Source organism: Oncorhynchus mykiss, chromosome 12, assembly GCF_057628025.1.
Source record: "Oncorhynchus mykiss isolate SJ-2025 chromosome 12, ASM5762802v1, whole genome shotgun sequence".
In the NCBI taxonomy this organism is placed as follows: domain Eukaryota; kingdom Metazoa; phylum Chordata; class Actinopteri; order Salmoniformes; family Salmonidae; genus Oncorhynchus; species Oncorhynchus mykiss.
The window spans coordinates 34,395,011-34,422,500 of record NC_143033.1 but is presented as its reverse complement, the minus strand read 5'-3'; the positions used below and the strand labels follow the sequence as shown (position 1 = coordinate 34,422,500).

At 40.3% G+C, this 27,490-nt stretch overlaps 1 protein-coding gene and 1 long non-coding RNA gene across 4 annotated transcripts in view; one reads left to right on the top strand and one right to left on the bottom strand.

Annotated features, from left to right (window-relative positions):
* The window catches only part of LOC149979152 (uncharacterized), a 19,041-nt gene extending 16,887 nt beyond the window's left edge, over nucleotides 1–2,154 (bottom strand). The window contains exon 1 of the long non-coding RNA XR_016485044.1: nucleotides 1,513–2,154. This is a non-coding gene — a long non-coding RNA (uncharacterized LOC149979152). The remainder of the gene's footprint in view (nucleotides 1–1,512) is intronic.
* Nucleotides 1–27,490, top strand: part of LOC110537478 (vacuole membrane protein 1) — a 73,140-nt gene that overhangs the window by 41,457 nt on the left and 4,193 nt on the right. For 2 of the 3 annotated variants that reach the window (XM_090192305.1, XM_090192302.1), the window contains 3 exons: nucleotides 11,286–11,353; nucleotides 11,836–11,940; nucleotides 19,513–19,574. The gene's annotated coding sequence lies outside the window, so the exon portion shown is untranslated. Of the gene's footprint in view, nucleotides 1–11,285; nucleotides 11,354–11,835; nucleotides 11,941–12,371; nucleotides 12,491–19,512; nucleotides 19,575–27,490 lie in introns of those variants that run through there. The other variant, XM_090192303.1, reaches the window with a different exon arrangement.

Sequence of the window (27,490 nt, the reverse complement as noted above, 5' to 3'; positions counted from 1 at the left end):
CTCTAAAATGTACACTACCGTTCAAATGTTTGGGGTCACTTAGAAATGTCCTTGTTTTTTAAAGAAAAGCACATTTATTGTCCATTAAAATAACATCAAATTGATCAGAAATACAGTGTAGACATTGTTAATGTTGTAAATGACTATTGTAGCCGGAAACGGCAGATTTTTAATGGAATATAGGAATATAGAGGCCATCATCAGCAACCATCACTCCTGTGTTCCAACGGCACGTTGTGTTAGCTAATCCAAGTTGATTATTTTAAAAGGCTAATTGATCATTAGAAAAACCTTTTCCAATTATGTTAGCACAGCTGACAACTGGTGTACTGATTAAAGAAGCAATAAAACTAGACTAGTTGAGAATCTGAAGCGTCAGTATTTGTGGGTTCGATTACAGGCTCAAAATGGCCAGAAACAAAGAACTTTCTTCTGAAACTCTTCAGTCTATTTTTGTCTATCTTGTACAACACTGTACTACTCCCTTCACAGAACAGCGCAAACTGTCTCTAACCAGAATAGAAAGAGGAGTGGGAGGCCCCGATGCACAACTGAGCAAGAGGACAAGTACATTAGGTTCTAGTTTGAGAAACAGACTCCTCACAAGTCCTCAACCTCAATAAACACAAAAATGACAGGCTGCACGACATCAGCAGACTGGTGGTCCAAAATTGCGTAACTGGTGTATTTCAACCCCAATAAACCCATCCGTTTAAAAATGAGTTTAGCTAGCTAGCTAACATTAGCTGTATAGCCAGTTCAAATAATGACCATATCATAGCTGACAACGTCTTAACTTTAGCACATTTATATTCATTATTACAGAAAATAAGCTCACAGCAAGATAATTATTTACAAGTTAATGGCGTGCTAATTACAGGAAATAGCTTACGGTTGTGATGAAATAAAAGTAGGGCATTCTACTGGATCATTTTAGAACTTTGGCACTGTCTTGTTGCTGGCTCAGTCAGGTAATCATGACAACTGATGCAGCGACAGGGTCAAAGTTGAACTTTTTTCATCTGTCTGCGACAAGGAAACCGACATTCGTAGAGGCGGTCTACAGACATTCCACTGGAGTATAAATGAAATGTTGTTTTGACCAGTGACACTTGTCGCATTCTAATTGTCTACAGACATGTCGATAGACAAAGTATAAACCAGCCTTTAGGCCAACTCTTACCCTACTAGGTCCGGAGCCTGTTTTTTTTCTGTTCTACCTCATAATCAATTGCACACACTTGGTGTCCCAGGTCTAAATCAGTCTCTGATTAGAGGGGAACAATGAAAAAATGCAGTGGAACTGGCTTACTGGTCCAGATTTGAGTTTGAGGTCTTTAGGCAGTTATTGTCGTAAGGCAAAACTGTACATTGATTACTTTGTGCCAATACGTTCATTGACGTGGATTCGATGTGTTTTAATCCGGTGGATCAGCAGGGTGTGACAAACACTGGTGGAACTGATAGTGGCTGAGTGCTCCCTGGCACAGGAGTGATGATGGGTGTACCTACTGTCATGTTTAGTTGATTACTAATGCCACGGGCATCTGCAGAGTTTGGCACTTGCTGCAGCCTCCCTTGGCCCTCAGACCACGTGTGAGTCTGGAGTCTGAAATCATCCAACACCGATGAGTCCCGCTCGGATCTCCACCAGAACGAACCAACGAAGTGGAAGAGAGAAGGAGAGGAAAAGAGAGGGAATGTGAGACGTCCCATCGTGGAGAGCCGCCTTTCGTCCGTTGATGCATTCATCTTCGTCGCTTTGATTTGCTCTTGTCGTTTCTTCTGAGTTTTCTCCGCCGTGGGGTTGACGTGTCCGAGGTATCAGGGAAAGCTTGTTGGTTGTTTGTTTCGCATCCTCTGAGAGAAGGGTTAAACACATGTCACCAACCACAGAGCTGCTGCCTCAGGGCTGCTGCCTCAGGGCTGCTGGGTCTGAATTAGTGTTCTGAGGCTCTACCACTCTCTCTCCCTCTCTCACTTTGTCTCCGTCACACATTCTCTATTTCCGTTGATATCCCTCCCTTTCTCTCTCTCCCTCTCTGTTTCTGTCTCTTTCTGCTGATATCTTTCACTGGGTGTGTGTTGGGGGACCGCATCAGGCAGCAGGTTCCTTACACCACGGAGGAGCTGCAGGAGTCGCAAGCCTTTCTTTCCTCTCCATCTATCACCTACAACGGGGGGGGGGGGGGGGGGCTGCATTCTTTCACTGGCCGAGAGCGAGAGACGCCGCTTATTGCATCACATGCTCATTATGCTATACATTTTATAGAGAAGACATCACGGTGATTATCGACATCTCGCTTTGGTGGATTTATATTGCATCATTATTTTAACCAAGGTTAGAATAGCGATCAAGAGGTGATTGAATGGCAACATGGGAGAGAAAGTGTGTGATCAGATGTGTTAAGTTTGTATGTTTGTGGAGAGTAAATGGTTAAACAGTGATGATTTATGAGTGTGACGTATCTTTGGGCTCCACAACAGGTTGGAGATGCTGACTCTCTCCTCTCTTACTCTGAGGTCATAGGGGTGTCATTGTGCCAGGAGCTTGACTTAAACCCAGTGGCATTTCTCAGAACGTGCACATGCCAACTTCCTGCCACAAGCAAGCTCACTTGAGTGACGGCAAAAGAACACGGTTTTCCCCCCTTCAAGATGGCTATTCAAGAATGATGAAGTCATGACTTTTCTAAGCATGTCCAGACGTTGATGTCAGCATTCATCAAAAAAATAAATCATACAAAAATGGAACATTTGGATGATACTTATGTTTCTAAAAACTAATCCTGGAATCCTCATCCCCAAAGTTTTTTTTAATATGTATTTCCATTCTATAATTAAAGGTAGCCTGGTGATTCAGTGGTTTCCCTGAAGTGTTTTGTGTTTTTAAGTGTTTGGCCGGCATGGAAGGGGTTTACCAGCGCTGTGAATTCTTGATTGCCAACTCCCAGGATCGTATCTCCTGTGAATAAGAGCCATCTGCGCTGGGCTGGGCTTGTGCCCCCCCCCCCCCCTCTCCTTGCCCTACTACACTCCACTCAAAGGCTCTCTGTGCTGTGGTTTGTCCAGACCCATCACGTGACTTCTCTGAAAGTGCCCCCTCCCTCCTCCTCACCCTTTATTTCCAGTAAACTGTTTGAAAGGAGGGGGTGAGTCAGAGTAAAACCAGCTTCCCTTCAACCACAGCTTGTTAAAGAATTTGTCAACGTGGACTCGGGCCGTTTTTTTTTTTTTTTTGATAGATTTGAATTTTGTAGGGACTATGGGGCTGGGATTGGGTTGGGTTGCGTCAGGAGCCTTAATCACTCTGTTGCGTGCGTGTGTGCGCGTGGGTGTGTGTGTTTGAAAGAAAGAGAGGGAACAGGCTTGTGAGCAGTTAATAAGATGAACTTTAGCCATCTCTCTGTCGGGGCTCGCCTCGCTCCGCTCTGGAGATGAGTGTCGTCCTCTCTCTGTGTGAAAGAGTTTCATTCAGAAAAAAAGAGAGCGAAAGAAAGAGAGAGAGAGAAACTGTGTGTGGGTGTTGACTTGTGTATAGGCTATGCATCGAGTTTTCCTTAACTGACACTTTCCAGATGCAGATTGCATTGTCGTCTGCCTATTTTTGAACTCCTTACCCCAGCCTTTCCCAAACTCAGTCCTGGGGACCCCAAGGGGAGCACGTTTTGGTTTTTGCCCTAGCACTACACACCTGATTCAAGCTTGATGATTAGTTGATTATTTGAATCAGCTGTGTAGTGCTATGGCAAAAACCAAAATGTGCTCCCCAGGACCATGTTTGGGAAACGCTGCCTTAGTCTCATCACGTCTACACCCACATGTTTTCAAACCTTTGAGGTCATCATAAGGAACACATTTGTATTCTGGAGTACGTATTTGCATCAGTACAATGAGTCATGCATATATTGTATAAATTGATATCAGGGCAAGTTGTTATCATAAACATGGAGTGGGCTGGTTTGTTTATATAAACAGAGTCCCGTAATTTAGAATAGGGGTTGCTATATCATTACATGTGTGGAGGGAAACAGTGAACTCTTTTCCTTTTTTCCCACTGGGATGCCTATTTGCGTCAATCTCTCGTCATCTCTCTGGCAACAGTAACCATTGGTATTCAAACTATTGTGTTAAACATAGCGCTCATTGGTCCCCTTTCTGTGGACATTTTCCGTAACAGTAAATAATATAGAATGTGCTCTGATAGTTTAATGTCATTAAAATTCTTAGAACCTAGATTCCATGTAATCATCGTGTTTGACATCATTTCATTACTAAGAAGTCCCTGACAGTCACCCTACCTTGGGAGACCAGCTACTGTACCTTTAGACACTACCCTAAAGATGGGTATTGTATTTTTGGATACATTTAAAGAGTAAAATAACAAGGAAACTCCATAGCAGTTAATGGGGCCACTAACTATAATAGCCTTAACATATGAACGGCAGATCAAACATGTGATTTTTACTTCACACTGTAGGCATTATCTTTATGTGGGGGCGTAGTGGTACAGAGTGCTGAGTAAAGAGACGGACAGCAAAAGGCTGGAGCCATGCTCCCATGGTTTTAATGACCCTGCACCCTTGACAAGATCTCCAAAATGTAATTGCTGGTAAGCCCTGCCCTGGGGGACAGCATGTTGTGCGGTGACGGGGATGGGAGAGGCGGGAGGGAGGCAGCCGTGGGTGGAAGCCTGGCCAAGATGGTGATTTTCCATGAGCTGCATACAATACACGTTGTGTGGTGTCTGGATTTCTGAACACTGGTCATGTACAATAGACAATTTTGTGGTCCAGAAGGTACACATACGGGGAGTCCCTCGAGCAAATCGCAATGTCACGTGTATACACACGATATCCCTGCCCACTGGGACCTTCACTTCATTCGGTAGAGAGGTAGCCATTTTCCTTTCACTCATTCATACCAGTCAAGTGAGGGGAAATGCAGAATTCTACTGACTTGGTAAACAATACCAATGCAATGTCATCTAATAAATGTGACCCATTTGACTAAACAGTGCTTGTTTTCCTAACAGTTAATAGTTATTGAATAGTTCCTCTATTCGACAGTTGTCAGGTGTTTGCGGTCAACAGACGGCCCAGAGTGGTTCAGCTGTAAACATTTACATTTGAGTCCTTTAGCAGACACTCTTATCCAGGGCGACATACAGGAGCAAGTGCCTTGCTCAAGGGCACAGACAGATTTTTCCCCTAGTCGGCATGGAGATTCGAACCAGTGACCTTTCGGTTACTGGCCCAATGCTACCTGCTGCCACATACACATTCCTACCCCCCAGACATCCTGCCCTGTCTCCCAAGAAAAAATAATACAAATAAAATAAGGAATAAAGAATCTGGAACAGAAGACTAGAATTAGAGAAGCAGGTTTATCCTTGTGAAAAGCCCTTGTGATTGTATAAAATCTTAGGGCGAATTTCAAAATGTGAGCCAATCACAGTGGATGTCAGTTGGCCCCCCCTTCTTTTATTCCCTGTGGGCCGGCTCCTGCTCTTGAAAAAATGCCGCGATTACTCTACTGCTTTGTTGACCATATTTGGCATGCTCATATCTTACTACCCTCCCCCAGTCAAGTTCAACCTCTCAAGTTTAAATTTACTGGTATGTGTGAAACATTTTACCCGTACATTTAGGTTGTGTTATTGTTTAGCTATTGTGAATAAGACATTTTCATCATGCATTGATGTTTAATCAATTTCTTGTAAAACTTGATGATTTGGATGAGGATATATTGTTCATTCAGAGTGGCACGTCCTATCTGATTATAGGGCAGTTTAATATAAGTAAAATATATAGCAATTAAACTGATGAAATAAAAAAAACATTAACCAGTAGTAATATGGTAATTACAGTCATCTGAAAGATGGCAGTTTGAGTTCTGGATCAATTAAGAGTTGACGGTAAGGTTTATGCCTCATCTCAGATTTAGCCTGAGAGATGACCTCGTACTAAAAGGTAGTGAATGATTCAAGTCATTCCTCAAAAAAAAAAAAAAACATTTTGTTTTAGTTTGATATTTGCAATACCACCTTATGTACAGATCATACCAGTCAAATAGGAAACCCCATTCTAATAACTGTATGCTTTTCTGGTTGGAGCCATCATTTCTGCTACATAACACATTGTTTAGAGAAGTAAAACATGTTCCCAAATATTCCTTCAATTAGACTGAATGTATAACTCATCATTCAAATGTATTTGACATTTTATATCAAAGGAAAAATGTGTTGAGTTTTAAAAGGGATGAAGTATTAAAAATGCAGTAAATAACACCCATATTTGTATCAATTAATATCATACAAATTAAATGTTTCAGCCTTGGGACAATCAATATCTACAGAATAGATTTTTAGAGTCCAATTAATAGAAGTCTGTATGTACTTTTAGCAGTAATACATCTATACATATAAATGAGACAGTACCCTCAACATGACAAATTACCCCCAGTGTGTTTTTAGTTTAAAACACTGTCATTTCATTTTTCATTCCCCTTCAATTGATATACCAACCTTACGGCATTAGCATAGTTAAATATCTGTAAAAAAAAAAACTAAACAATAATTTAACGCAAACGAAGAAATAAAGTTACATGCATACAATTTGTACTGTTATCTCTAGTGACATTCTAATAAAATCATCAGAAGTATGACCATATCGTAATCAATCCAGGATAATTTCTTTCTTCACAGTTCCCAGAAATAATTTGAACTACATCAACAAGAGCTTAACCCTCCCCTTCCCAACATAGGTATAATGAGGAAAATCCATGTCATTGCTTTCAAAAGAGCCCTTTGTCGAGTTGTCAGAAAAGATGGGGAGAAAGCAGCAGAATTAGTAAGAATATGTGAGTCCTTGAAATTAGTCTGGTCTTCTTCTGACATTGATGGTAATGGATTAAAAACTGTCACCAGAGGTAAGAAACAGTTAGGGGATGTAAATATATATAATGTCCCAGTAGAAAAGGTGTTTGGAGGAGTTTGCAGAGGGTGATTGTTCCAATTAGACAACTGACAGGACAATTGACGGTGTGCAGCATTTTTGCAGGGCTTACAAAAGCTTTTTGGTTAACAGAAATATTTATATATACAGGAAATATAATATATTTAGATAATAGTGGGATAATAGATAACTTGGAAAAGTCTGTGAAGTGTGTCACAGTATCGTCTTAAATGAAAAATAAATATGTTACGTTTTTACCACAATTAAATATGTTAATTGTACATTTACTTCATTGACAAAAAAGCTTTATTTAATGGGAATTTAATTGATTAACGAAAAATGTGGTCTATATGATCTGTTCTCTGATGTATTTGTACAGACGAAATGCCAGCTTCCTTCTTTCTTTATATTTATGGTACATAACACAACATATTAATGAGAAAATATGGTAAAACAGACACCGGTTTGTCCTGATCCCACAGTAAATATATTTTCTTTAGTGTGTAAATCTTCTGATATTCCCCATAATCTCACATTTTTTAATGTTCAGTCTCAAATCCCCACCGAACCCATTTTAATATAATGTATGTATAATTTGAAAGAAAGAAATGCATCAGAATTCACACATGACTTACAACACCATGCCGAAGGATATTTCCTTAGAGACGATAAGATATAAACAAAGCCATTTTAAACAAATGCAATTCCTTCAAGACAATAATTGAATTGTTTTTATTGGATCAATTTTATTTGTGTTGATTGTGCAAGTATCGTCTAAGATTGATTTAAGACTTCCTCCAACAATTTGGAAACCTATTACATAATGAAGTTCAGAGAAATTATAGAATAAGAAATGTTTTGGTAGTATTCTTAGTAAATATTACTACCATGTTTTCATCTGTGATATATTTAAAATGTGCAGGAGATAATCCTTCTACCTTTAATCACCAGAGATTAGTGAAACGGTTATTGATAGCATATACGGTGCCTTCAGAAAATATTCACATTTTGTTGTGTTACAGCCAGAATTCCAAATGTATTACATTTAGGTTTTGTGTCACTGGCCTACACACAATACCCCATAATGTCAAAATGGAAAAATGATTTTTGACTTTTTTACAAATTAATAAAAAATGAAAAGCCGAAATGTCTTGAGTCAATAGGTATTCAACTGCTTTGTTATGGCACGCCTAAATGAGTTCAGGAGTAAACACTTGCTTAACACATTAAGTTGCATGGACTCACTCTGTGCAATAATATTGTTTAACATGATTTTTGAATGACTACCTCATCTCTGTACCCCACACATACAATTATCTGTAAGATCCCTCAGTTGAGAAGTGAATTTTAAACACCGATTCAACCACAAAGACCAGGGAGGTTTTCCAGTGCCTCGCAAAGAAGTGCACCTATTGGCAGATGGGTAAAAAAACATTGAATATCCCTTTGAGCATAGTGAAGTTATTCATTACACTTTGAATGGTGTATCAATACACTCAGTCACTACAAAGATACAGGCTTCCTTCCTTACTCAGTTGCCGGAGAGGAAGGAAACTGCTCAGGGATTTTACCATGAGGCAAATGGTGATTTTAAAGTGGAGCTGACAGCATTTTAGCAACATGAAATCATATACAAAATCAGTTCCTATACACCCCCAGGAAGAATATGACACTTAAAACATTTTCTGACAAGAGAGCACTTGGATATGGTCATTTTTGTAGAATGTTTGGGAATTGCGTATACTAAGGCATTTGTGAAAATTATATAGCAATATAGAGTGGGAAACCGGCTGAGCTTTTGGACAATTAATAGACACTGCAGTAAATAAAACCTAATAAAAGCATCTGTCTCGTCCAAGACTGGAGTCTACATAGACCGGTGTGCTATAGCCAATCTGCGCTACAGTAGGCCTTTATACAAACGAGCCATTTGCCATTATTCATTTTGAACTGGACTGTGGGTTTACAGACAGTTGCCATTGCGCGACTATAGATCATTAGAACGCATTCGCCAAAAGCCACAAAATACACCTGAATGGATTTCTGAAAATATTTAAAAACCACAGGAGTCCTCTTACATTTGGGAACTTTACAGTCCTATTTATCAAACAACCATGAAAGGGTAGTCTCTCTCTCCCTCAGTTATGCACATCAACAACAGCAAGATCAACAACTAATGCTTAGCAGGCAAGATGAGCTAATATCTAACGAAGGAACATTAGATTAACCCTCTCAAACTTTCTCCGCTAAATTGCACTGATAAACAAGTGTAGCATACTTATCCTTCTGCTGCTTGCCTGCTAATGTATACTTGTCCCAACCAAGCACCCAGGCTAACTGGCTAAGAACACCTTACTATGACCATTTAACTTTAGAGTGTTCCTGGCTATTACTTTTTCTGCCTAAGTTTACTGACACTGGCCATATCCAGCGGGTTTGCACTCATAAATTCAAATCAAATCAAATGTTATTTGTCACATGCGCCGAATACAGTGAAATGCTTACTTACAAGCCTTAAATCAGCAATGCAGTTTTAAGAAAAATACCACAAAAAAATGTTTTTGTAACAAACAATTGAAGAATGACAGTAAAATTGCAGTAGAGAGGCTATATGCAGGGGGTACCGGTACAATGTGCGGGGGCACTGGTTAGACAAGGTAATATATACATGTGGGTAGAGTTATTAAAGTGACTTATGCATAGATAATAATAGGGAGTAGAAGTGCAAAGGGGGGGCAATGCAAATAGTCTGGGTAGCCATTTGATTAGATGTTCAGTAGTCTTATGGCTTTTGGGTAGAAGCTGTTTAAAAGCCTCTTGGACCTAGACTTGGCGCTCCGGGTACTGTTTGACGTGTGGTAGCAGAGAGAACAGTCTATGCCTGGGGTGGCTGGAGTTTTGACGATTTTTAGGGCCTTCCTCTGACACTGCCTGGTATAGAAGTCCTGGGTGGCAGGAAGCTTAGCCCCAGTGATGTACTGGGCCGTACACACTACACTCTGTAGTGCCTTGTGGTCGGAGGCTGAGCAGTTGCCATACCAGGCAGTGATGCAACCAGTCAGGATGCTCTCGATGGTGCAGCTGTAGAACCTTTTGAGGATCTGAGGACCCATGCCCATGGGGAATAGGTTTTGTCATGCCCTCTTCACGACTGTCTTGTTGTGCTTGGACAATGTTAGTTTGTTGGTGGTGATGTGGACACCAAGGAAATTGAAGCTCTCAACCTGCTCCACTACAGCCCAGTCGATTAGAATGGGGGTGTGCTCGGTCCTCCTTTTCCTGTAGTCCACAATTCTCTCCTCATTCTTATGACTGTCTTGTGATCGTTGCTCTTGCTCGTTTGATTGTATTGACATTCCCAGCCTTAGTTACATTCGTTACATTTTTGCAATTTTTGTTATTGTAACTGAAAAAGTGCATCTCGAATAGAGACAGTCAAGAAATGTATTGGTGAATTATATTAATCATGCATTGAACTGCATCCATCTATTCTGCCAACAATGCCTTATTGTTCGTCATGGAATGTTGAGTCAGATAGAACCTATTTTGAAAACTTCTTATTAAAGTTGGTTTTGCAGCATAAACTGGGAATTTCATATTTTTGACTGATGTTATGATTGTATGTTTTTAATGATTGTCAGTTCCACTTTAGTACAGTTAGTTTAATGTCTGTGATAGGATGGATGGATCAACATTGTAGTTACTCCACAAAACAAACTTAGTTGAAAGCGTGAAAGAAGGATACCTGTACAGAATACCATTTTTTTCCAAAACATGCTTTGCAACAAGGCACTAAAGAAATGCAGCAAAAAATGTGGCAAAGCAATTAATTTTTTTGTCCTGAATACAAAGTATTATGTTTGGGGCAAATCAAATACAACACATTACTGAATACCACTCTCCAAGACTCACAGCTGTAATCGCTGCCAAAGGTGATCCTAACATGTATTGACTCGGGGGTTAAATATTTATCTAATCAACATATATTAGTGTTTTATTTTTCATTTATTTATTTTTATTTATTTTTTACAAATGTTAGCATTTTTCTTCCACTTTCACATTATAGTGTATTTTGTGTAGATCGTTGACAAAAAAATGACAATTAAATGAATTTGAATCCCACTTTGTAACACAACAAAATGTGGAATAAGTCAAGGGGTGTGAATGCTTTCTGAAGACCCTGTGTAGCTTTTTATGTAAACTGCTGAACAAAATTGAATCTGCTAATCTGAAAATCATATTTTAATCATTAACAATGCATACAATACATTTCTATGTTGTCATGCAAATGAGAATGATCTGTTAAATATTTGCCATTATTATTTTCAGGACTTGCAGTGCAAGTGCAGTAAATGGTTCAGAGGGTTGGATTCTTTGGAATTCTAGTCTGCGCCTCTGTAAGTGAAATCACATATAGAACTCTATTCTATAAAACAAAAAATCATCATCCCTATTATTGTCTGAAAATACAAGAAAGTGACTACAGTCTAAATTCAGACCTTTAAAATAGCATTTCTGAGCATACATTTCTGTGCACACATTTCTGTGCATAGTGAAACTGTCTGTCAATTTAAAGTGAACCGCTGATGGCTCAATCCTCAAACCAACAGACCGAACAGATGAATCATTATTATTGTTAATATAAAGCTATCTTTATTCTGGGTATTTTAGTCATTGAATTACTAATCCGTTAAATAGCTCCAGTCAGTGCTAAATACTTCAAACATAGGAGCATTTAACAAAACTTTGTTTGGACTGAACAATATTGAAGAATATTGAGTCCTTGCACTCTTCTATAGAGTTGTTTATTTGCTCTATAATTGTTGTCACTTATCCATATTCCTTTCTGATGTTTCATTTATATTAACTCGTTCTCCAGATTACCAATCCAATGTTTGACCTGGCAGATATAACATGGTTCCCTTTTGGACCTTTTTTTGGAGCAACGCTAATTGGGAAATCCATAGCCAAAATGCACATTCAGGTGAGTACTGTATACCAGCACATGGCAGAAATGAACGTACAAAATGTCTTGCACACAAAACTCACTTTTCTTATGTATTTTTTTGTAATGACAAAGAGACTACTCAGATCCGTAGTTTGATATAAAATGTTGACAAAGTAAAGTTTTTTTTAATCAAGACTTTAGTTTGTTTTGAAGATGGATATTTCAGACATGATAGTAAAACTATGTGGAGGATAAGGAGGGATCCTCCTGTGCTGTACTCAGCTAAGAGTGTAAGGAGGCCATTTTGTGCAGTGAAAGCAGGGTCTGTCATCCATTTTGTGAAAGCAGCTGCTGCACTCAGGGATACATACACTACATGACCAAAAGTATATGGACACCTGCTCGTTGAACATCTCATTCCAAAATCATGGGCATTAATATGGAGTTGGTTCCCACTTTCACTTTAGAATCCTCCACTCTTCTGGGAAGGGTTTCCACTAGATGTTGGAACATTGCAGCAGGGACTTGCTTCCATTCAGCCACAAGAGCATTAGTGAGTTTGGGCACTGATGTTGGGCGATAAGGCCTGGCTCGCAGTCAGTGTTCCAATTCATCCCAAAGGTTTCCGATGGGGTTGAGGTCAGGGCTCTGTGCACCTATCTCAACAAACCATTTCTGTATGGACCTCGCTTTGTGCATGGGGGCACTGTCATGCTGAAACAGGAAAGGGCCTTCCCCAAACTGTTGCCACAAAGTTGGAAGCACAGAATCGTCTAGAATGTCATTGTATGCTGTAGCTTTAAGATTTCCCTTCACTGGAACTAACGGGTCTTGCCTGAACCATGAAAAACAGCCCCAGACCATTATTCCTTCTCCACCAAACTTTACAGTTGGGGCAGACAGCATTCTCCTGGCATCCGTCAAACTCACATTCATCTGTCGGGTTGCCAGATGATGAAGCTTGATTCATCAGTCCAGAGAACACATTTCTACTGCTCCAGAGTCCAATGGCGGCGAGCTTTGCAGCACTCCAGCTGACGCTTGTCAGTGCGTATGGTGATCTTAGGCTTGTGTGCGGTTGCTCGGCCATCGAAAACCCATTTCATGAGGCTCCCGACAAACAGTTATTGTGCTGATGTTGTTTCCAGAGGCAGTTTGGAACTCGGGAGTGAGTGTTGCAAATAAGGACAGGCAATTTTTTTAATGTTTTTTTTTTTTTTTCACGCGCTTCAGCACTCAGCCGTCCCATTCTGTGAGCTTGTGTGGCCTACCACTTCGCGGCCGAGACAATGTTGTTCCTGTACATTTCCACTTCCCAATAAACAGCACTTACTGTTCATCGTGGCATCTCTAGAGGGCAGAAATTTGACAAATTGAGTTGTTGGAAAGATGGCATCTTATGACGGTGCCTTGTTGAAAGTCACTGGGCTCTTTATTAAGTCCATTCTACTTCCAATGTTTGTCTATAAAGATTGCATGGCTGTGTGCTTGATTTTATACACCTGTCAGCAATGGGTGTGGCTGAAATAGCTGAATCTACTCATTAGAAGGGCTGTCCACATACTTTTGTGTATATATAGTGTACTTTAGTAGGGATAATATTTTTTTATCACTTGAGAAAACAAATAAGGAACCTTTATTTTATTTATTGAACTGAAAAGTGAATTTGTACTACAAAGAAGTATACACTGATGATTACTGTGTAAAAGTTGATTCAGTTTTTCCCCATGCATGGAAGGATTAATTACTTAATCCACTTTGTGCCATGTTAGACAGTGTCTGTATGCTTAATGGATTATCTTTCTAAATCCTCTATAAACTATTTCATAAATCAAGATACAAAAAATGACCAAAGACTGTAGGGTGGCAATTGAGTAAGCTGATTCATTATGTGACGTTCAATAAGATTGATTAAAAAAAGAAAACGTATCCTCTTTATCTCTCTAGTAATGTTAAATGCACTTGGCTAGCTTTCTCTAGATACCCTAGTAGTGAGGGAAACTTTGTTGTGTGGGTATGGGTGTTGGCCATAGAGAAACCCCTATTGTACAGAAGATTAACACTGTCTGTGATGATACAGAGAGTGGCGTGGGCAGCAGCATCATAGAGCCGATTAGGTCTGGTGTCCCCTGGAGCCGATGACTTTCTCCATAACCAGGCAGGATCAGAGGTGTGCCCCTCCTTGCTTGACATGGCCAGGGCCAGCTTTACAATGATACACACTGACTGGAAACTGAACCAGGCTTACCATCACAACTGGTTGGGGTCGACCTGTTGTGTATTTAGTGAGATTTAACATTCTGTGTTGAGGATAGAAATGTAATGAATATAGATGACACAATGCTCTATACCTGACAGATCATGTCCCGTCCCGTGTAAACAATACATTTCTATCTGAATGTTCTGAACACCCTCATGTTCTCTCAGCTTCTCCTCTTCTTTTCCCCACTGTGTTAAGTCTGGAAAGAATGCAGAGAATTTTTGTCTATTAGACGGCACTTCTTTGTTGTTTTACATTGACAGTATACTGCACTGTACTGAGTCACAGAGCTGTGGAGTTGTCATGTAAGAGTGGGTATGGAGAGGCAATATGATAGACTGTAATGGTGAACAGGTGAACGTTCTCCCTTGTGGGTCAAAGCAGAGGAACAATGCACTAGGGGGATTTGGAGGTGTTTTTTATGTGGGCATAATACTGGGCCACCTCTATGTGTTTTCTGTGTGGGCTTAATACTGGGGCACCTCAATATGTTTTCTGTGTGGGCTTAATACTGGGGCACCTCTATGTGTTTTCTGTGTGGGCGTAATACTGGGCCACCTCAATGTGTTTTCTGTGTGGGCTTAATACTGGGCCACCTCAATGTGTTTTCTGTGTGGGCTTAATACTGGGGCACCTCAATGTGTTTTCTGTGTGGGCTTAATACTGGGCCACCTCAATGTGTTTTCTGTGTGGACTTAATACTGGGGCACCTCAATGTGTTTTCTGTGTGGGCTTAATACTGGGCCACCTCAATGTGTTTTCTGTGTGGGCGTAATACTGGGGCACCTCAATGTGTTTTCTGTGTGGGCGTAATACTCAGCCACCTCAATGTGTTTTCTGTGTGGGCTTAATACTGGGGCACCTCAATGTGTTTTCTGTGTAGGCTTAATACTGGGGCACCTCAATGTGTTTTCTGTGTGGGCTTAATACTGGGCCACCTCAATGTGTTTTCTGTGTGGGCTTAATACTGGGCCACCTCAATGTGTTTTCTGTGTGGGCTTAATACTGGGGCACCTCAATGTGTTTTCTGTGTGGAAGTAATACTGGGGCACCTCAATGTGTTTTCTGTGTGGGCGTAGTACTGGGGTACCTCAATGTGTTTTCTGTGTGGGCGTAATACTCAGCCACCTCAATGTATTTTCTGTGTGGACTTAATACTGGGGCACCTCAATGTGTTTTCAATACTGGGGCACCTCAATGTGTTTTCTGTGTGGGTGTAATACTGGGGCACCTCAATGTGTTTTCTGTGTGGGCTTAATACTGGGGCACCTCAGTGTGTTTTCTGTGTGGGCTTAATACTCAGCCACCTCAATGTGTTTTCTGTGTGGGCTTAATACTGGGCCACCTCAATGTGTTTTCTGTGTAGGCTTAATACTAGGGACCTCAATGTGTTTTCTGTGTGGGCTTAATACTGGGCCACCTCAATGTGTTTTCTGTGTGGGCTTAATACTGGGCCACCTCAATGTGTTTTCTGTGTGGGCTTAATACTGGGGCACCTCAATGTGTTTTCTGTGTGGAAGTAATACTGGGGCACCTCAATGTGTTTTCTGTGTTGGCGTAATACTGGGGTACCTCAATGTGTTTTCTGTGTGGGCTTAATACTGGGGCACCTCAATGTGTTTTCTGTGTGGGCTTAATACTGGGGCACCTCAATGTGTTTTCTGTGTGGAAGTAATACTGGGGCACCTCAATGTGTTTTCTGTGTTGGCGTAATACTGGGGTACCTCAATGTGTTTTCTGTGTGGGCTTAATACTGGGGCACCTCAATGTGTTTTCTGTGTGGAAGTAATACTGGGGCACCTCAATGTGTTTTCTGTGTTGGCGTAATACTGGGGTACCTCAATGTGTTTTCTGTGTGGGTGTAATACTCAGCCACCTCAATGTATTTTCTGTGTGGGCTTAATACTGGGGCACCTCAATGTGTTTTCAATACTGGGCCACCTCAATGTTTTTTCATGTATGGGTGTAATACTCAGCCACCTCAATGTGTTTTCTGTGTGGGCTTAATACTGGGGCACCTCAATGTGTTTTCTGTGTGGGCTTAATACTGGGGCACCTCAATGTGTTTTCTGTGTGGGCTTAATACTCAGCCACCTCAATGTGTTTTCTGTGTGGGCTTAATACTGGGGCACCTCAATGTGTTTTCTGTGTGGGTGTAATACTGGGGCACCTCAATGTTTTTTCTGTGTGGGCGTAATACTGGGGCACCTCAATGTGTTTTCTGTGTGGGTGTAATACTGGGACACCTCAATGTGTTTTCTGTGTGGGTGTAATACTCAGCCACCTCAATGTGTTTTCTGTGCGGGCGTAATACTGGGACACCTCAATGTGTTTTCTGTGTGGGCGTAATACTCAGCCACCTTAAATGCCCTTTGAGAGCTGGATAACTGGGTTGTACCTTCAGGTCAGGTGGCGCGTTTAGATTCACAACAACAATCTGTTCCTGCCAACTGTGACACGAGGCCCAGAGGATGAACGCCTTTTCATAACTCTTAAACTCTTAACCCTGTCATACTCTGAACTGCATCTGTTTTTCTGACGGTACTGTGGTGATGTGGCTAGGTTTTGAAATATTGATAGGAACTATCAAAAATTATATCATAACATTTAAGGAATTTTGGTTTTATAGTCCTAATTTCAAAATGTTGAAATAGCTCAGTTTGGTTTAGCTGGGCGGAGACATGAGTAAATGTCCTTCCATTATGAAACGGACAGTAAAAGCTTAGAGGAAATGGTTTATTGTTAAGCAGAAGTTTCTGCTATTGCCTTTTACTTTCAGTACCCGTGACACACAGTCTGGTCTAAACAATAGGAGAGGAGTAATCTCCATTATGATAGCCTCCCTGACTTCCACATTCCTACTAGTTTAGGTATAGTCTCTGTGTTTCAATGGGTTTCAACAGATGCACATTGCCATTGTGAGAACCCACTCAAATGTTGATTCCCTGTATGAATGGTACAATGGGGTAGTATCATCTTGTTAACCTTTTACTGCAGTTGGCTAAATCAGGGTCACACAGAGTGTTTCTTGGTAGTCTTAAACAAATCTACTTTGAAACAAAAGTTTACACCTCACACACATGGTTATGGGCTTAAAAAAAGAAGACACCTACCTGTACCATGTCAGATATAGAGTTGAAATGTATTCCATTTTGAATTTCCATCCCAAATTACACTTTAGATACATCACAGAAAACTTAAATGTAACAAAACCATTTGACACAGAAACACCACATTTTTGGCATTTAAAAAAATATAATGTTTATTGGTTATGAATTTATGAAAAATATGAATAACATTCCACCCCTGAGGCCGCTAGTTTCATTTGACTGCAGGAAAGGGCTACACATGTGAACTCCCTCAGAGGTGTCAATAGAGAAGAGGACAAAAACATGTTTGTAAGACTTGGTCTTTGTTATGTTGGTCTATCCCAGACCCAGTGTTTCCTGGTTGCCTGCTCAATTGGGGGCTGAACAGTAACTGAATAGTAAACAGAGCCTTATTGAGACCCCATGTCTTCTTTGTCCAGCAATGAGTAAGCAGGAGTCATTCTGGACAGGAACACAAAATCCCCAAAACCTCACTTTTACTGTTAAGAACTGCTGTCTGAGAGGAGTGACACATCTCCTCCTGATCACTCCATCCCCTCAATAGCCTTGCTCATCCTTATCCCCCCCTCTTCAACTCCCTACATGAAAATAATACTATAGTAATACCACAGTAATATCCACAAGAAAACACTGCAGTAAATACTACAGTAATGTCCTCAAAAATACTATACACTGCCCATTCCCCTACCCCATGTTCCAATTGGTTGCACCCATAAGTGAGAAACCTACATGCCAAATATAGATCATACACTGAGTATACAAAACATTAAGAACACCTGCTCTTTCCATGACATAGACTGACCAGATGAATCCAGGTGAAAGCTATGATTCCTTATTGATGTCACTTGTTAAATCCACTTCAATCTGTGTAGATGAAGGGGAGGAGACAGGTTAAATAAGTATTTTTGTCCTTGGGACATTTGAGACATGGATTGTGTGCGTGCGCTAAGGCACTGCATCGCAGTGCTTGAGGCATCACTACAGACCCGGGTTCGATCCCAGGCTGTGTCACAGCCGGCCATGACCGGTAGACCCATGGGGCGACGCACAATTGGCCCATCGTTGTCCAGGTGAGGGGAGGGTATGGCCGGCCAGGATTTTCTTGTCCCACCTCGCTCTAGCAACTCCATGTGGTGGACCGGGCACCTGCAAGCTAACGCTGGTCGCCAGCTGGATGGTGTTTCTTCCGAACACATTGGTTAAGCAAGCAGTGTGTCATGAAGCATTGCGGCTTGGCAGGGTCGTGTTTCAGAGGACGCACGGCTCTCGACCGTCGACTCTCCTGAGTCCGTAGGAGAGTTGCAGCGATGGGACAAGACTGTAACTACCAATTGGATATCACAAAATTGGGGAGAAAAAGGGGTCAAAGTAAAACATTTTAAAAAAGGAAAAGACAAAATAAAGTAAATACTACAGTATACCTCAGTCCGCAAATCACTACAGTAAACACAATAGTATACTACATTCCAAAAAACACTACAGTAATTACTATAGTATATGGGCAATTTCACAGTAAAAAAAATGTCACTTTAAAATGTATGTCAAACAAAAATTAGTAACTGCAAAGTTTTTAAAAAAATGACTACTTTGAAAAATGTCAGTGCAGATGCAAAGTTTGGTAACCATGACAGTTTGTGCTGTTTGTATAACGTTGCAATAATTGTTTTTTGTTTGACATTTTAAAGTGAAAAATCTGAGACTCAGCATCATCGTTAACCAAATTGCCTATTATACTACAGTAAAAACAAACGCTTCAGTAATTACTTTAGTACAGTATATACTACATATTTTTTTACTACATTATTTAAACTATAGTAAACTGTAAATACTACATTATACTACAGTCATGTCTGAAAAAACACCAAAGTGAATACTATAGTATTTACACCATATATATAGTATTTATACCATAGTATGTTTTAATGTGTGTGTTCTCTATGTATCAACAGTAGCCCCAAACCCTCCCTCACCCTGCCTGTCTGTGTACAGTAATTTCCCTGACATGAGTGCATTTATGTGTCATAGGGGCTCAGACTTTTGTTTCTTGCCTTGATGACAAAGGGCCACATCATGGCTGGTTTTGTCAGTCACCAAGTGTGGTGTTGGTTGACTACAGGGAATCCAATATAGGGAGTATTAATGATCAAAACCATGAGTGTACTGCCCCGGCCGGGCCTGTATTTACCCCCATGACCTCATGGTCTACTGACTGACTGTCTCTCTCTTTCTTTGTCACAGAAACTGTTTGTGATCATAACCTTCAGCAGGCACATAGTGGAGCAGATGGTGTCTCTGATTGGGTAGGTAACCTAGCCATTGAGTAATATTGGGCCTCCTCTGAAGAAATTGAAATGTGTGTGTCTGTGCGAAAGTGTGTTTGTGTGTGTATGTGTGCAGGCTTGCGTGCGTGCTTGTGTCTGTGTGTCACGGGGGAGGCAGGGGGACAATGAGGGGGGTAGTATCACACATTAATACGTTCATTTGGAACATGACGGTTGAGAGAAGTTCAAGTGTGGCATTTTGAGGTCGTTCGTGCCCCTTTTAGGAAAACCCGCTCTAATTCCGTTCTGACTGCGACGCAGGTCACTGACCAAAATGTTAGCATCAATTTAACAAGGGGATTTTTGAAAGATGCAGTGTTTCATGGAATACACTTTATTTTCCAAGTGTTTTGATAGACCCTTGAAGGGTGTGGTGATTAAACAGTAGAACATGTATTTGTGCTGCTCTGGTAAGATTTATCTTTTGTCCCCTCAATATCTTCCGTAGTCTGGATGCTAACTGATGGCCATGCTCTAACATGGTGTGGATGGCTATGGGTATGAGTATGTATGTAAGACTGTTTCTCAGGTTAGGATGAACGTCTCTGGCCTACGGTCTGGTTGAAATCTAGTTTAAAATCGTGATACAGTGTGTCACTGCTGTCTCTCTCGCTTTTCCATGGTGACCTTAGACTGACTGACTGTCTGCGCTCTGCTCTTCATTTGCTGTCATATGACACTCCAGTGGAAATGGGTTCAGTTGATATCGGCGTATAAAGACATTTCACACATGCCGTAATGAGTGGAGCAGCAACTGTGTACTTTTTCCGTCTGTTGCCCACCACTGGCAGCTTGGTGTCACCCTCCCAGACTGATCTGATCTCAAGTTAGACGTCACTGTCACCAGCCCTGTGGTCTGGCCTTCCCAAGCCTCCTGCTAATAGAACCTTCACACCCACACACCTACGCTGCCTGCCTCTCACACCAATACCCACTTCACATTACTGAGCCGAGATGTGCCGTGCCAAGTTATGCATCTACCATAAACGTGATGGAAGAAAACTATGTACACATTTTTTTATCAGAGCCAGCACAGTACGATTCGGGTCAGCACAATGCTGTGAAAAGGTTATATAACCCTGCCCTGTATGGAGGGCTGCCTGCTGGGCACAGATAGGAGGAAGCAGGCTTAGGCCTTGGAGGGTTGGTGCCCTTGTCGAGGTGTCAGGACCAGGGTGTGTAGCAGGAAACTACCCTTGGTCTGTACACCTGCCAGTTGGGGGAGTGGCCCTTGCTGTGTATACCTAACATGGTGTTAAATTGGCACCTGAGACATCGCACGCATGCACGCACACACACACACACACACACACACACACACACACTGCTGTGCTGAAATCAGACTTTGAGATTGCATCAGCTCACATCCTTTATCAGCAGTTGTTTTTACTGCTCTTTTCTTTGTTTCAAGAATACATACTCTTTAGTGCTGGTTTTAATAAAAATCTGTCTTTTTTCTCCAATTTGTTGACAGATTAATCCCAAATTGAGGTTTTGAAAAACAGCAGAATTTGGTTAAAGTCGATTGGTCATTACAAGGGTTCATAGAGTTTTATCATTCATGAGGGTTTTCAGCGTTTCTGTTTACATGCTTTTCAAATGAATTTATTTGAATATAGGCTATTCATTTAACTATCATATAAATCTTATGAACATTTTATAGCTGTCGGTGCGGTGTGTGTGTAATGATGGGTAGATAGAGTTGGTTTCAGGCCCTAGTCATTGAGATACAGAGGTGAGTGAGCTATCAGAGGTGATTGGCAAGTTTTACTATGAGTCACAAACTCTCCTTTTTACAACCTGTTAACCGTCAACTTCCTTCCTGACTGAAGCCCATCCACCTTGACAATTGCCTGATAGTCAAGCTTTCTCACAGAAACTGTCATCCTCTGATGGCTCTGTGACATATCCACGTCACACACATTCACTATTATTAACCCTTTACCGGACTGACCACACCTTCACTTTTAACCCTTAAGTATTAACTCTTTAATTACCAACCCATGCCCATTGCCACTTTTAGTTAATCCTTTAGGTGCTTGTCCACATCTTCAGTGTTAACCCATTCATTGTCTGTTTTTGCCTGTTTACTGTCGTGTTGACCAGTGTTACTTTTTCCTTTTTTACCTTTTTTTATGCACAGCAAATTGGCCAGTATCATTTCATGTAGATTTTTCAGTGCAACATCTCTAGTGTTGATTCAGGAGTTAAATTAACTCTGTAGAACTCAGTGGTGTAAAAGAACCCAGTGTTGGTGTTAATAACCAGTGCTGAATCAAAACCATGCCCATCATAATCAGATTTCCCAGCATGCTCTGTTGCAGGTTGATTTTTAGAATGTTTGATTAATTCATCTTATGTTACTGAAATATAAGTAACGTAAATGTTTCTAAAATAATCCAATCTTTAACTTAGATTTATTGCACCCTTTACTGAAATGGTTGATCCAGTTTAGATGCTTTAGGTAGTCTCATATCTTAGTCTTCACAACCCTGGCAGTCATTTTGAATGCAGGTTGCTTGTGAATACAATTGCCAAATGTTGGATATCTCCACTCTGGCTGGATTCCAATAGGAATTACACATCACTTTGCAAGCCAACATAATGTGACTTGCAGGCCCAATGTGGCCTGTAAACCATTAGTTTCAGGCCACTGTTTTAGGCTAAAACTAGGCTCTCAAAATAAGTATTGTGTTGTCATGAATAATACAATTTTAAGGTTCTCACTGGGTGAAGGCCACAACGATCATATCTCTGTCACTAACAAATACAGTCATGAGTGGTAACTCTACAATTCACTCGAATGCCAAGGCAACCTGGGAAATGCAAAAGCTTTACACTAAGCAGTGTATTAATCCAATCCAATATGGAAGCGATAGATGGGAGGGAGGGGTTGAGAGGAGCTAAAGGGTGGGACTAATAACAACAAGATAACTCATGTAAAATATACTGTGTTTGTAAAATGTATGTACCCCCCGGGGCGGCAGGGTAGCCTAGTGGTTAGAGCGTTGAACTAGCAGGAAGGTTGCAGGAAGGTTGCAAGTTCAAATCCCCGAGCTGACAAGGTACAAATCTGTCGCTCTGCCCCTGAACAGGCAGTTAACCCACTGTTCCTAGGCCGTCATTGAAAATAAGAATTTGTTCTTAACTGACTTGCCTATTTAAATAACTTTTTTTTTTTTTATGTTTCGAAGTTCAGAACTTTTGTGAAACAGCACAGTTAAAAACATATGGCAAATAGAAAATAAAATTGGATGGTTTTCAGAAAGAGATGGGAGGGGTTTAGGGTAGCGGTAGGATAGGATAGGAGTGCAAACAAACAAAAGATAACTATTGTAAAATAGATTGCATCCGTAAAATGTATATAGTATGTTTAAGTTGGAAGTAGAAGCCTAAGTGTTGTTGTTGATTAGTTTACTCCAATTAAGGGAAGGGGTTAGGGTTAGAGGAAAATAATAAAGAAAAATAAGACAAAAAACTCTATTTATTTAACACAGGAAAGTGTGGACCCGTACAGACACTGGAACAGTGTTGCAGTTAACACTCAGTATTGATTTAATGTGTCATTGCTAGTCAATGCTAAATGAATTCCTTGGATTCTTTTTAACATAGCTTTTTATATGTATTAAATAACATTATTTCAGTCATACAGCTTAGGTTTTCTCATGTCTGTTGGTTGCAGTCAGCAGTGCTGCTGTGGACTGTAGAAATATGGTAGAAATAGTTGTTACAAACTCATATAACAGTGTTGTCTGTAGAACATTCTTAAAACATATAAAACCATTTTTTAGGTTTTAGTGATGTTTAGACACAGGAATAGAAGATGGTACAGTGTCTTCAAAAAAGTATTCGTACCCCTTGACTTATTCCACAATTTGTTGTTGTTACTGCCTGAATTCAAAATTGCTTAAATCTATTTTTTTCTCACCCATCTACACAAAATATCTCATAATGACACAGTGAAAACATGTTTTTATAAATATTTGCAAAATGATTGCAAATGAAATACAAAAATACCTCATATACATAAGTATTCATACCCCTGAGTCAATACATGTTAGAGTCACCTTTGGCAGCGATTGCAGCTGTGAGTCTTTCTTGGTAAGTCTCTAAGTAATTTGCACACCTTGAATGTACAACATTTACACATTATTCTTCTTACAATTCTTCAAGCTCTGTCAAGTGGGTTGTATATCATTGCTAGACAGCCATTTTCAAGTCTTGACATAGATTTTCAGGCCAATTTAAGCCACTCAGGAATATTCACGGTCTTCTTGGTAAGCAACTCAAGTGTAGATTTGGTCTTGTGTTTTAGGTTATTGTCCAGCGGAACGGGGAATTTGACTCCAGCCATTTTAGCTTTTCATTTTTATAAACTTTTAAATATTTCTAAAAATGTTTGACATTCTAGAGTATTATATGTAGGCCAGTGACACAAAATCTCAATGTAATCCATTTTAAAATCAGGCTGTAACACAACATAATGTGGAAAAGTCAAGGGGTGTGAATACCTTCTGAAGGCACTGTGTCTGCTGATATCTCTGCTTTCGCTATGGGTGTATCACAACAGTTTCTAACATTTATCTATGCACAGTTCATGAAAACTTAGTAGTTGATGAGGAAACAGCTCAACGGTTTTCCTGTACAGCCAGTTATTATATAGTACAAGGGTCCTAACTTGACTGTTAACATTGTGACATGTTTTTTAACCTATAGTATTCATATTTTATAGTCTTCAGACAGATATACAGTTCTGTCCATTTTTAACCCATTGTTTCTTTTTTACACAAACAAACAATAATGACTGTATTGCATCATTACAAATGCTGTGCTTACAAATCTTATTTTTAATTGTATTTCTTTTTTACAGTATATGTTAGAGCTTTTAAGTGGGTTGAAATAACAGTTAACTGACTTCTCAAGTTTTATTAAATCAAATTGATCTAGTTTATAGATTTGAAATTCTCCTATTTTTTTCATTGAACATTCTGAAATAAATCAAAGCCATATTTGTATTGGAAGTTTATAGTTGAACGATTTAGCCATATGTACTCTCTTGCTCACTGTTCCTCAGTTCCCTCGTTGTTTTATATTGTTTTGTTTCATCACCATTGTGTACAATTGAATTTCAAGAAGCTGACCACCATGTTTGCCTCAGAATGAAAGAGGAGTGAAAGCATTAAGTCATGTAATTCCTTATTCGGTTATTGTGAATGAAGCGACCTTTGGACTTCTGACATGATATGAAGGTATTCATTTCCCTCTTCTTATTATTCAGTCAGGTTAGCCATTTATCGTAACTGTAAAGATACATATAGGTCAATGCCCTTTTAACCTCACATAGAGAAACATTAAGGAAAATGAAAGTGCTGGCAAAGAGCTGTTAGAAGCAAATGTTTCAACACATTGGACTATTCTCAACTTGTAAAGATGAATTTCTCTATTGCTCAGCCCGTTGGCCGTTGTTCTCATGTGAATGTATCAGAAAGATTTCATAAAAATATTTTTGGCATTAAACAGCCTAATCTGTGTGGCTCAGACAGATAGTTTGGCCCAGGAGATTTGAGGATGTGCCCTTTTGATTTGAGTCCATCTGAACATCTGCTTAACAATAGGCCGGGGAAGGAACCTCTGGCACACAACTTAAAAATAACCATTATATACGCCTGTCACATGTCATACCATGACGTTTAATGAGAGATCACTTCTCGCCAACAAAATCTATTCCCATCGATCATTTAGGTCATTTTGAAAACATATACCTAAACAATATTCTAAATGATTAAAAACACAAAAGTATATGTGGGTAAATTCTGTTTAGATTTCAAAATTGAAACACAATTGAAAGGAGATGTACTTGCTCCATACATCTGTAAGTAATGTATGTAGTAATACAACACATCTCAATCATTTTTTGATGGATTGTTAAACAATAATAGAAAGGTTTGATATGATGTGGTGGTCCTGATAAGACATGTAGCTACCCGTATATTATATTTGATGACTTAGGATGCCTCTTCATCAAAAGAGAGTACTTTTCCTTTCATTGTTGTCATGTTTGATCAGAATGTGCCCCTCTCGTTTCATTTAGCTTCTGATTGAACTCTTCTGATTTAAGTGGTGTTGGTGTGCCAGTAGGACGCACTCTTTCCTCTGGTCAAAAATAAATATCCCAATGCTCCAGGGCATTGAATGGGGACATTGCCCTGTGTAGGATGCCGACTTTCGGATGGGATGTTAAACGGGTATCCTGACCTTGTGTGGTCACTAAAGATCCATTGCGCTTATTGTAAGAGTAGGGGTGTTAACCCCGGTGTCCTGGTAATTTTTTAATCTGTCCTTTATACCAGCATGAAAAACATGGTAATAAATGCATATGTTAAAAGTGATTATCGCTATAATACAGAGTGCTTCTCAAATGCTCAGATTGATGAGAAATGTTTTATTTAATCAGTTTTAGAATAAGGCTGTAACGCTGGCTGTAATGCCAGCATTACACAACCATAAATACAGAAGCTTTCATCACATCCTATCCGTGTTTATTGTTGCCAAACCATTCATAAACAAATCACAGTGGATAGATCATGCTACTTCCTGTGTGAACTGATGTCCCACAGCTGCATGGCACACCAGACTCATCATAACCCCCCCCAAGTCTCAGTGATGACTCTTGTGGTGTAATCAGATAGCCAGCATGTTTTTTTTGTTACGTTCCCCATTTACTTCCCTCTCCTATCTCTGATAAGAGACCAGTCAGTGTGGTTGGGATTCCAGAGACCCATTGGAGGAAACACACACACATCATTGTAAGTTCCTTACTAGAACTGGATAGATTAGTTGTTTTCCTGAGTTAAACATGGTAGATAAGCGTCAGTAATGAGAGCTCAGTGATTCCATATTAATTTCACCCCTAGCCCCAGCCTGAGGGATGGTTGATGTCTCTAGTAGGGATGTGTGTTTAGGCTGTTTAGACTGGGGTGGTGGTGAGATGGGCAGATTATGCGAGATGTTCAACACAACAGCCAGATCACATGTGGGAATGAAAAGGTTCTTGATGATTTTATTGTCGGGTTTCAGGTGCCGATTCAGTGTCTGGAGGACTACAGCGTGGCTGGTCTAGGCCAGGGATTTCTAAAAGGTTTGAGTCGTTGTGGCTACGTCCTCCTCCCCGGTGGCTTGAGAAAGCTTACATGGTTCACCTTCACAGCAAAAATAAAACAACATTTGGGAACTATTGGTCCATGTTAGCTGTAGCTATACTTTACTTACATTTGTGTTTATCTTGAAAGCAGCAGAGGAATTCCCTGGTTGATAATCATTCATCTTGATTGAAGCCCATCTAATTACCACGGTCAATCAGCCACCGTAACACCGTAACATGTAGTGTATTGTAATTCAGTAATCCTTCAGATTGGGTGTCAATGGAGGGGACTACTGGTGAGAGGTCCATTGATATGCTGGGGGTGCTGTGGTGAAAATCCAGGCTGACTGGGGTCTCCCTGTGAATGACAGGCTGGAGAAGGGGGAACAGGGGTCCTCTCCATGAGAAAGCACTCATTTCCATGTGAGTCCATCGCTCAGTGTGGAGCACATTATCAGCACAATGCCCATGCAGATGGCCTTTCCTGCCCCCGAGACCAACTAACAATACACAGTAGGCTTAGCCCTGTGAGCCCTGCCCAGAGGGAGTGCTCAGAGGTTCGAGAGCGAGAGAGAGAGAAGTGCCTGGGCTAATTGTGTTGGTATCAGTAACTGACCAGTTATAAAGATCTAACAGAGAATTATCCACATTTCCTCAGTAATTCAATCAGAATTTGACCAGATACTAAGTAATTGTTCCAAATGAAGGTGCATTTTAGGCCTAGGTGATGAGTTACATTTAGGTTCAATTTGAT